The sequence below is a fragment of the Siphateles boraxobius genome, unplaced genomic scaffold, assembly GCF_051911475.1.
Source record: "Siphateles boraxobius isolate OS27281-9 unplaced genomic scaffold, OSU_SipBor_1 22, whole genome shotgun sequence".
NCBI classification, from domain to species: Eukaryota; Metazoa; Chordata; class Actinopteri; order Cypriniformes; family Leuciscidae; genus Siphateles; species Siphateles boraxobius.
Window position 1 is genome coordinate 23,549,695 of NW_027508833.1, and position 7,806 is coordinate 23,557,500.

General features: G+C 40.0%; 1 protein-coding gene across 6 annotated transcripts in view; it reads left to right on the forward strand.

Annotated features, from left to right (window-relative positions):
- The first annotated feature begins 6,395 nt into the window (after positions 1 to 6,395).
- ston2 (stonin 2) overlaps positions 6,396 to 7,806 on the forward strand; it is a 34,661-nt gene continuing 33,250 nt past the window's right edge. For 5 of the 6 annotated variants that reach the window (XR_013206625.1, XR_013206627.1, XM_077239192.1 and 2 more), the window contains exon 1: positions 6,396 to 6,466. The gene's annotated coding sequence lies outside the window, so the exon portion shown is untranslated. The remainder of the gene's footprint in view (positions 6,467 to 7,806) is intronic. The other variant, XM_077239195.1, reaches the window with a different exon arrangement.

A 7,806-nucleotide genomic window follows, 5' to 3' on the forward strand; every position in this document is an offset into this window, starting at 1 on the left:
ACGTGCCAAGGAGCTGCCAGAATCTTCTGGTTCCGCTCTTATAACACACCTCATCCAAGTGCTATTATGCAAGTGCAACTACAAAATGAATGATATTCATTATATTAAATATTCCCAGTTTTGTTCAGTTGATGGTTGTTATCATTAATGTTAAATGTGGTTTGCGTGTATGTTCTCCTGAGATTCTCCTGTGTAGTTCTTTTTTTAGTTAAAAAAAAAACTATTTAGATTTTATTCCTTCATCATTCTTTTTAGATTTCAACCACCAACCATGGCAGAATAACTGACCTACTTTCCCCGATCAGTCCACGTGTGTGTTTTGTTTTGGACTATTTTAAATGAGCAGTGCAAGACACGTCTATGTGGAGTGGTTGCTCGTGAATTGTGATCTGCGTACAACTTCTGCCCAGTTGAGGAAGACATCACTAGCCCCACTCCAGCCCCAGAGCGCAGCCAGACTTCAGCGAAGCCCCCTTTGAACCAAGAGAGCCCACCGCAGATCCAGAGCCTGAAGCCCAATTTATACTTCTGCGTCGAACTCACGCCATAGCTACGTCGTAGGCTGTGTGTAGCGCGCGTACCCTTCGGCGTACCCTGACGTGCACCTCTCTAAAAATGTAACAATGCGTCAATTCTAAGCGGACGCAAGCGCTGTGATTGGTCTGCTCAAACCGCTCCCTCAGGTTTCACATGCTCCCTCTGCGTGCGTCAACGTGGACAACGACGCAGAAGTATAAATTAAAACCAATGCGTAGTCTACGGCGTAGAGGCTCCGGCGTAGGTCCGACCCAGAAGTATAAATCAGCCTTGAGCCTGCCACGATGCCAACGCCAGAGCCCACACCTGAACTCAACCCAACATTGCCCTGGAGCCTGAGGCCAACAGAGAGTCTGACTTGGTGTGTGGGCCGGCTAAATCATCCTGTGAGGAGTGAAATTTGGTGGAGTATGAGGGCATGGGATGGAGCCCTGCCCATACTTCCAGCTCCAAGTCTCCTGCGTCTCTGCTGGTCCCGCCCAGCTCCAAGTCTCTTGTGACTCCGCTGGTCCCGCCCAGCTCCACGTCTCCTGCGTCTCTGCTGGTCCCGCCCAGCTCCATGTCTCCTGTGTCTTTGCTGGTCCTGCTCAGCTCCAAGTCTCCTGCGTCTCTGCTGGTCCCGCCCAGCTCCATGTCTCCTGTGTCTCTGCTAGTCCTGCTCAGCTCCAAGTCTCCTGTGACTCCGCTGGTCCAGCTCCAAGTCTTCTGCGTCTCTGCTGGTCCCGCCCAGCTCCAAGTCTCCTGTGACTCCGCTGGTCCCGCCCAGCTCCAAGTCTCCTGCGTCTCTGCTGGTCCCACCCAGCTCCAAGTCTTCTGTGTCTCTGCTGGTCCTGCTCAGCTCCAAGTCTCCTGTGACTCCGCTGGTCCAGTTCAACGTCTCCTGCGTCTCTGCTGGTCCCGCCCAGATCCTAATCTCCTGCGTCCTGCCCAGCCAGTCCTCTGGCTCCCTCCAGTGCCTTGGCTCCTCCGCTTTTGGTTCCACCCTGCATCTCGTATTCTCCTCGGGCCTACCGGTCTCCAGCTCAACCTTGGCAAGTGGATCCCCTGGCTCTGCTTCCAGCCACCAAGCCCATCACTCCAACTCAGCTCGTCGGCCAGTCGGCTCCAAATTGGCTCCTCCCTCCCTTGGCTCCACCTGTGGCCGTATTCCTTACAGCTCTGCCAGGCTCTATCATCCCTACGGCTCTACCTTGGTCAGATGTCGCTCTGCCTGCGCCACAGACTTCCAGGCCTTCATTCATTTGTGTTGGATTGCAACCACCAACCGTGGCAGGATAACTGACCCTCTAACGAGTAAAAAATGGACTTACCAGCTGTCCGCCTGTTTGTTCCACCCCGTTTCCAAAACTCATTTATTTGACCTTACTAATGCTGATTTACTTAATTACACTCCACTTAATGTAGAGTGGTTAAAATTTATTTTAAACACTGTTCCTGAACATTATAACCCCAACGTTTGTCTGTGTGCTGCAAATTTTACGGAGGAGAGCTTCCAGAAACTAAGAGAGTACAATGAAGTACTGAAATGGATCCGTTTCCACTTTGTCAGGGCAATCTGTTGTTTGTGGATCACAACTTGTAAGTATGTCTTATTATTTCTAGTTGCATTTTCTATTAACAGTTCCATTAATAAGTTTAATGTTGTTGCCTCGGTGAAAACAAAGGGCAAAGCTTCACCTGCTAGCCAACATTAGTGTTGATATAGTGTTTACTGTAGTTTTAGTAAGCTCTTGCTTTTGTAAGGCAGCCTTCACAGCCCCTTAGGAAAACTAGCCTCGTTTTGTGATCGATTACTGTTTGTATTGCTATAGTTTTCCAACAAGTATCATGATTAAATGGTGTAAAACGTTGTATCTAAAATGTATTAAAAAACAACAAAAAAACAACAACATATCACTCTGAAACGTCCTGTGAAATCCATACATGTACTGTAATCCAATCTGCACACTCTTCTTGTTTGTTAACATTCTTAAGTCTGAATCTTAAGTTTATTTGAAATTGATGCCATCCTTAATATTTACATATTAAGTAGAGCTTGCGGTTATGAAGGGGCATGACATTTCCCAAACTCACGCTAACTGTGCGTTCACACCGCCGCCGGCGAGAGTGGCAAAATTCGCTCTCGCCGCCCTGCCAGAGACGCCGTGCAAAGATTCGTCGACGCTCTGATGCTCTGACGTTGATCGAATGCTTGGTCTTTTTTAAAACTTCATTTAAAGGGGCCGCAAAGCAAACAAGGATGTCGATCGTTATTTTTGCAGAAAATTGATCGATGGAAAGAACTTAACAATTATAGACATGTTTGCTAACGAAATAAACCAATTAAAAGCTATGTGTGTGGTGTGACTTTTTTGTTCATGGTTAAGTTCTATTCTAATTTACATTCCCCCAGAAAAAAAAGTGTATTAGCACGAAAATCTTGCCTATAAATAGTGTTGCGCGCCTTCTTATCAAATTCAAATGATCAACCTAGCCTCTATTTTGCTTGGGAACTAACGTGGTCGGAACCAAAGTTTACAGGGCTGCGTTCTCTGGAATCCTCTCAAAAGGAGCACTTCTACATTCCGATTCGTTGCCGCCGAACCGCGTCATAGCTCATTACCATAAAGTTGAACAGATTTCAACTCTTCTCGCCGCTCTCACCGTCCAAGCCGCGCCGTGCCACGCTGCTGGGCTCTCATTGAAAATGAATGACTTCCGGCCACTTTGATGCCCTCGCCGGCGGCGGTGTGAATGCACAGTAAGCGTGACAATCACAGCACACTGGGACCAGCTAACCAATCACCGCACATTTCAGAAGGAGGGGCTTAATTGAAACAGGAAATAATCTATGCTTTCAGGCCAGACAGGGGAGAGAGGTGCTGTAATAATGTAAAATATGTGAAAAATAGTGTGTTTTTGAACAATCAAACATGAAAGTATATTACACCCCAAAAACGAAATCGAGACTTTGTAAAAGGGCATAATAAACCCCTTTAGGAAACATTTATTTTTTATTATCAAACAGTTGTGCCGTTTTTTTGTGTGTGTGGAAACTGCATGATATATATATATGTATATATATATATATATATATATATATATATATATATATATATATATATATATATATATATATATATATATATATACTGTATATAATAGGATTCTTTGACTCAAGTTCTTTAAGTTCAAAAGAATGGTATGTATTTGAAGTTGAACATCTTTAGTAATATAAATGTCTTTATGGTCACTTTTGTAAAAAAAAAATGTTTTTCATCCTTGGGGAATAACAGTATTAAAGGGATAGTTCACCCAAAAATGAAAACTCTGTCAGTATTTACTCACTCTCATGTTGTTCCAACCCCGTAAGACCTTTGTTCATCTTCGGAACACGAATTAAGATATTTTTTTATGAAATCTGAGAGCTGGATCACTCCTCCATACTCCTCCATAGGCTTCTTGAGGGATTGAAACTTGCCAGCCCCGAAAAGTCAATAAAGACATCGTTAAAATAGTCCAAGTGACTACATTGGCTCAATCTTAAGTTTATCAAGCGGCGAGAATACTTTTTGTGTGCAAAAAAAATAAAAAAAATAACGACTTTATTTGAACTATTCATTTCCTTCTCTGTTGGCCTCTAGTCAATTAACAGTATGATTGCGTAGAGATACGTCACACGTAGGCTCACTATTGGTCAACGCTGGTCATGTGTGTGATGCGTGTGACGTACAACAACAGCTTACGCTGTTAAACTAGTGAACTGACTCGAGGCCCAGAGAGAAGGAAATGAATAGTTGAAATAAAGTCGTTATTTATTTTTTTTCGAACAAAAAGTATTCTTGTCGTTTGATAAACTTAAGATTGAGCCACTGTAGTCACTTGGACTATTTTAACAATGTCTTTAATGACTTTTCGGGGCTGGCAAGTTTCAATCCCTGAAGAAGCCTATGGAGAAGTATGGAGGAGTGATCCAGCTCTCAGATTTCATCAAAAATATCTTAATTCGTGTTCCGAAGATGAACGAAGGTCTTACAGGGTTGGAACAACATGACGGTGAGTAAATACTGACAGAATTTTCATTTTTGGGTGAACTAACCCTTTAATAACAAAAAAAAAATCCTACTGACCCAAAACTTTATTTATTTTTTTATAGCTCAATTACACATTTTCATATTATTTTATACTATTTTATTATTATTATTTGTCTGTATCACTATACTATATTTATATATTATTTCTTAAATGAAACACATAGGCCAACTTAAATGAAACAGGTTCCTAAGCTAGAAAAGAGGGCACCTTTCTTTTGAGGCTGTATGTCTGAAGACAAACTTCTTTGTCAATACAGTTGTAATTGAGCAGAGCTCAGATGTACGACAACAGGATTGAAGTGATGACTATCCTACGGGAGGGCAGATGCCCGCCGTCCCTGGCAACAGTGAGAGACTGCACGGGCGTCACTAGTAGTTATGCAACGCGCTAACACAGACAGCCTAGCGTGAGAGAGACTGAGCACTTTTATTAAGGACTCTGAGAGCTCGGCAGGGGTCTCTGCCATTTCGGGTTCAGAGAGCCAGAAATCACCCCAGTGCTATTGCTAAAAATAAAGCTTTCTTTTCACTGATGGATGTGGTGACATAAAAGTTGTTTTCTGTTAAATTTTTCACCTTCTTATTCTCTTCCCTCTGGGTTCTTTGGAAAAGGTCCCTGGCTTTTTCAAAGCATGCATTGTTGATAGACAGGAATGGGTTCAAAGAACCCGTAACCTTAACACACAGCTGTCTGAGCCTGAGGTCTTAGTGATCATACAGGCAGATGCCATTAGATGGGAAACAAAGAATAAAGAATCAGATAGCCGGTGACATATGATATTGATAAGAGTCATTCCTCTGATAGAAAACTATGGAACCTATGCCCTTGGTGTAAAGCATTTCATGTTTTCATTTAATTTAGGCTAATTTAGTGCTTTTTATAATAAATGATTTACAAAAAGTATATTTTCAATCAATTTATTAATATGAAAAAACACAAAAACAACAACAAAAACAACAACAACAACAACAACAACAACAACAACAACAACAACAACAACAACAACAACAACAACAACAACAACAACAACAACAACAACATGCGTATGTGGCTCAGACACTTGACCTAAAGTTAAATTTAATGGCAGGCGTTATAAGAACTTTGGCGCCCCCTGTAGGAAATAATTATGTTTTACATAAAATACATCACTCCGATTCACTTTATTCAGATAGGCTATGTTAAAAAGTCATGCATCTTAACTTTGAATATTTTGTATGTTTATTTGATGATTCCTTTCTAGGAATTGCTGTTTAAAAAAGGCCATACAAAGCCATGCCAAAACACACAGATATCAAAAAAAAAATTTACATCCAACAAATCCAATTTGTTAATTATATGTTAAATATAATAATGTATGTAAATCATTTATATGTTTCAAACAAAGAAAGCCCATTGGGTAAACACAAAATAAAAGTATAACTTTTAATTTAATTTTTTCATGTAACATCAACATACATCTTTTTTTTTTTAGAACAAACAGTTTTCACTTTAACATAATATAATATAATATAATATAATATAATATAATATAATATAATATAATATAATATAATATAATATAATATAAATGTATTTATTTAGACGCACTTTTTAATCCATATGATGCGTTTAGGGGGCAAACAGCTACGAGCACTGGATCTGGGGGCAACTTTCTTCGACACTCCACCAGATTTGCATCTGATTGGACATTTGATGCAGCGCTGCTTTAACTGTCCAATCATGTGACAATAAGGTGGGGCCTCGAACAGCGCTGTTTTAACTGTCCAATCAGCTGTGAGTAAGGTGGGGCATTAGAGCTGATTCACCGGGAGCGAGTGAGAGCTACAATCTGCTCAGACTCAACAACACGGTATCGGTATGTAAATATTCCCGTGCACTTGTTTTTTGCCTTGTCGCTGTGTTATTTTCAATACTGTCGACTTAATTTGCTTAATAATCTTGAATTATTTTCAGAGATATATGTTATGGGATAAATATTTAAGTTACATAAGTTACCATGAAACTATATGTCTCGCATGTTGCAACAGGTTGTTTGTAAGCGCGTGTGCTTTGTTTACATTGGCTGCAGGATATGTGTAATACGTGGCAAAAAGTTATCAAATATCTGAACACGCATATGGAAGATGTTTTTATGTGAAGTAGATGTAATAAGGAGACTTTTCTAGTTGTTTTTGTGCCATTGTTACACGTTGAAGCATGTCTTGCTTATTTGATAATAGATCCCAGCAGATTGTTGTTGTCTGATCTGATTATAATGATAATGATGATAATGAAAGGAAACGACCATATCTGAATACTGTTGCGGGACACGAGCATTTTGTGCACTTGTGCAGCTAAAGTCCCAGTACTTAACCTATTTTGTTGTTTCACTTATCAGTCTGCTACAATTTTATAATGCATACATTTATCTATCGTTGTCGCATCTTATTTTCGATACACGTATGACGACATTTTGGCATGTTCGGAATTTTTGAAGGGTTCATCAATTGAAGTTCAATTGAGTTGAAGACCCCGTAGTCACTCATTTGACCAAGGTTACCACAGTCAAAAAAAGAAAAGAAAAAAGAAAGGTTGCTCAGTATAGGAATTTCATGAAATTTGATGATTTCAGCATCTTTTCATAACTTTGTGATTTAAAAAAAAAATCATAAAGACTAAATTTAATCATTTTTTTTAGTGTCAGTATTCAGGCTCTTTAAAAGTTCAGGTGATCCCAAAGGTTTATGATTCATGCTGCGCTACTTACTGGAGATTTTTGTCCAATCTAATACTTTCTAAAGTTGCGTTTCTAAAATGCCCCTTCTAATACCGCTTGGCCAATACCAACTAATTTAAAAGGAGACAATACCTTTGTTATGTCCCACCTCAGTTTATATAGGAAATCCATCAACAGAGAAAAGAAAATGGTTCTTGTCGAGAAGGTCTTTAACTACAGTGGTGGATAATAAAGTGTTTAACTTAAGTTACCAAAGGTTTTTGTAATCGCAATAACTAGTAACTATAATACTTTGACAGAAACCGTGGTTAGCATGGTAAATGTTTGTAAGAGGCGTTCTGTTCCTCAGGGAATAGTGAAACTGAAACTGCTGTGAAAAGCATGTGGAGGAGGTGGTGTCCATGTTTTTTTTTTTGTTTTGTATATATTTTTGCATGTGATTAACATAGCATGTCAGAAACCTTTTTCTTGCTGAGTCA